Source organism: Lepeophtheirus salmonis, chromosome 7 (genome assembly GCF_016086655.4).
Source record: "Lepeophtheirus salmonis chromosome 7, UVic_Lsal_1.4, whole genome shotgun sequence".
Classification (NCBI taxonomy): domain Eukaryota; kingdom Metazoa; phylum Arthropoda; class Copepoda; order Siphonostomatoida; family Caligidae; genus Lepeophtheirus; species Lepeophtheirus salmonis.
In genome coordinates, this window is record NC_052137.2 from 22676581 (window position 1) to 22680706 (window position 4126).

A 4126-nucleotide genomic window follows, 5' to 3' on the forward strand; every position below is an offset into this window, starting at 1 on the left:
GATTTATTTATTTTTTTTTTTTTTTTTTTTGAATAAATTTCTTGTAAAATTTGAATTTGTATGCTATTCCAATTAATTTGAGCAAAAAAACGTCATGCATAAATGAATTATTAAATTTATGTTGTTTTACTTATCTATAGAAAATTATTTTTGATATAGAAATGATATTAATATTTTATTACTTAATTTACTCTAAAATAAATACAAAATCAAAACCTAAGACCCTTTTATTATCCAAATCAGTTGTAATACAGTCGTTGGAAAGAAAGAATCTCAGCGATGAGCCTTTTTTTTCAACAATATCTTGTAATAATTGAAATAGTATTAAGCTCAATATTTAGATATTATGTTCACATTTTTGATCAGCTCTCTACAACCTACATGTAAGAAATATGTTACCCAATTTCGGACTGGGACCCTTCTATTAATTTCTTGACACTTAATTTACCTTCATTATCACATTTAATACTGACTGGAGTAGGTTTCTCCGGTGTTGCTCGGGACATTAAGGAATTAAATTAATTACGAGCTATTCAACTTAATATAAAACAAAAAATAAGACCATAAAATTTTAATTATTATTCTCATGTTTTTTTATATGAGTAATATATCAAACAATATATATTGGAACTGTTCTTTCTCGTGATGAGGAAATTTTTGTTTTATTCTGGGGCAGACACCGAACTTGCTTCCTCACAGCCGCTTCTCTGAACATCAATTAAACCATCCAATATTCCAAAATACTTTCAGGTTGTACAAGTGAAGTGTTAGGAAAAAATACAGTTTAAACTCTACTGCCACTGTGTTTCTAGGCACCACAAAACCCTTAAATATATTCTATAGTACACCCAGCCTACGGGTTGAGCAGGTGTACTGTTTCATCTGAGGCATGTTAAATTTCTTTACACACCTTTCCTGAGCATCAAGGACTCTTCCTAATTTCCCAAAATACACCCCAGCCCTCAGATTGTAAAGTAAAAGTACTTGGAAAAATATAGTTTAAACTTTACTACTACCGCATATCTAGGCACCAAGGAACCCGTCTAAAATATTTTAATATACCCCCGCCTTCGGTTTTTGGAGAAGAACTGCTAGTCCCAAGTCAATTTAAATTTGTATTCGGGGAACTGGCAGCCTTTAAATAGCATTTTTAGCAATTCAGCTAAACAACCAGAGGGGTATTTTGGATATTAGACGGGTTCTTTGATGCTCAGGGAAGTAGTAGTGGAACAATTTATTCTGCCTCGGGGACCAGCAGCCCACAACCCGTGGGCAGGTGTGTATTCTATTTTATTAGAAGGAAAATAATATAAAATTTAAAAATTAATTTATCCGCCGCCCCTTCTCTGAGCACCAAGGAACCCTCATTATATTCAAAAATACATCTTGGCTCTTAGAATGCATAGGTGATTTACTGGATCTAAAGGCAGTCTAAACATTACCGCAGCTGAATTTATAAGTAGAAAGAACCACTTCTAATATGCATGAATACAACTCCTCCCACTGGTTTTGTATATCAACTGCTGTATCCTGAACCAACCTCAATTCTTCTACCGCCGTTTCCCTGAGATCAAAGAATCCTTCTCATATCCATAATATAGAATGCCCCTCAGGTCGTACAAATGAAGTGCTGGGCCAAAATACAGTTTAAACTCTACCACTGTCGTGTTTCTAGGCACAAAGGAACCTTTCTAATGTTCTATAATACATCCCAACCCAAGGGTTGTACAGGGGAACAGTTGGGCCGTGGCAAATTGAATTTTCTTCGCTGTCCCTACCTGAGCAACAATAAACCTTCATAATACCCCAAAATACAACCAGGCTCTCAGGCTATGCAAGTAAAATACTCGGCCTCAAGGAAACCAAAGTATGGATTTTGTTGAAAAAATTCTCAAGGCAGAAACGGTTGTAGTAACATTTTTTTTTATTGGGGGGAGGGGGGTAAGTCCATGGCGGCCTTAAAATGGCAGTTTCTAGCACTTCACCTGTACAACCTGACGGGTATGGAATATTTTGGATATTACATGGGTTCTTTGATGCGCAAGGAAGCATTTGAGGAAAAATTTAACTTGCCTCCGGGACCAAAAACCGTGAGCGGGGGTGGATTCTAGCATATTAAAAGGGGGTTGTTGGTGCTTATAAAGGTGGCGGAGGTGCAGTTTAAACTGTCTTGAAACTAAGTACTTCATCAGCACAAACTGAGCCTCGGTGTCTATATTACATAATATACTTCTTTTTTTTCATTAAAAATCATTATGTATTTACTTAAATAAGCCATTATATTATTAAATGTATATCTACAGAAATAGGATCATTAAATGAGGAAGGGACAACAATACTAGCCCACCACATTAAAATTAGCAAATATTTTTCGTTGCTGAGATACAACGTTATAAAAATAATACAAAATATTGTTTAATTAAAAATTATAATTAATTTATAAATTTAAATTAGCTAATAGTTTGAGATACGATACCTGTGAGGATTTCATATTTTTTAATATTTTTCAAAAAATATTATCTTAGTAATTTGTACTCAAGTCTGAGCAAAGTTAAGTTCATTCACAATTCAAAAGTCTACGCCTGAATTCAAATCACATCTTCAATCTCGTGTTTAACAACATGATTCTCAAGGTATGTCGCCCATTCCTTATTTAATTCTGGATTAATTTCTTCATTCAGGATGGAAGCTATATAAATGGGTGGATCTTTGTTGTCCATAAGATCTTAGTAGCTTGGAGATAAGTCATTGGATTCACGTACATTGTTCTGGAACTTTTTGTCCTCGGATTTTTTTGCTGCAGTAAAATATACGTAGATATTATTACAAAAGAGAGTTTCAATAGGAGTCCAACAAGTCCATAGAAATTATAGTCTGAACTTATCATGTTCAACCTACTTCTTTTTTTATTTTGCACTTTTTTAAATAATATAATAAAGAGACAGAACTAACTGCATATTTTGAAAGATAAATGTATTAGGTTGGATAAAAAGTAATTTCATATTTTCCGGGGTTTTTTTTTAACTAAGTATATCTTGTTCATTATTGATCACATCGAATCATACAATAAAGTGTTGTAAAGAAGTGAGTTTATACTTCAAAAACACTTGCACTTGGCCGATTCAGTCGTGAATGAATGTGCGTTGAGAATGGAGGCATCAAAGGAAAAAAATTGTCATATTATACATTTTTACGACCTGAAAGGGAAAAACGCAAGAAAATTTGCGACGTACACGGGAATGACGCTCTTTTGTTTCGTGTACATAAAAGTGGTCCAGCTCAATTTCGGCCCTCTACTGTGATCAAATTGACCCTTAGAAACTGGCAATCGAACAGAAGCGGCTAGCATTGGTGAATAGTAGACAACAAAACATCATCAAGACAACGCCAGGTCGCTTACATCTTTGATGATACGCCAGAAGTTTGGATGCGAAGTTCTTATGCATCACACTACATTCCGGACCCTAGTGACTACTACATTTTCCGGTCTATGGCCAACGCGCTTGGGATACAAATTTGGCTTCAATAGAGGCCTTTGAACATTTGTTGTTTGTGTTTTTTGCCCAATGTGGACAAGTAATTCTACGATGAACAAGTTGTCGAACAGAACGGGACATACTTGTCATAAATATTGGATGATTGTAAAGCGTCTTATACAAAATTGAAATAAAGGGGAAAATACGAAATTACTTTTTCGCCAACCTATTATACATATTTATGTTTGTGGGTGTGTAGAAATCAAATTTGATGTCCCAAAATTTCTACACTTTGTATATCATTAAGTGCTGCTTTTTTGACTTACCTAAATGATTTTTAAAAATGTATGTATTTAACAGAAGAAATATCTCAAAATCAAAACAAGCATTCATGTACCTGCATAGATAGATAGATAGTTATGTATAAAGTACAGAAATACAAAATACATATGTTCATATGCAAGTAGAGGTAACCTACATATTATCTCAACTTACACTCAAAGATCGATGTGCATACATACATATGAGTCTGTATAATTATATTAATGATGATATACAGAGTAAATATTTAACATTGAAGCATATGTTTTTTAAATGAATACATAATATAAGTACATACATACATACATATGTCATATTAAAGAATCAAA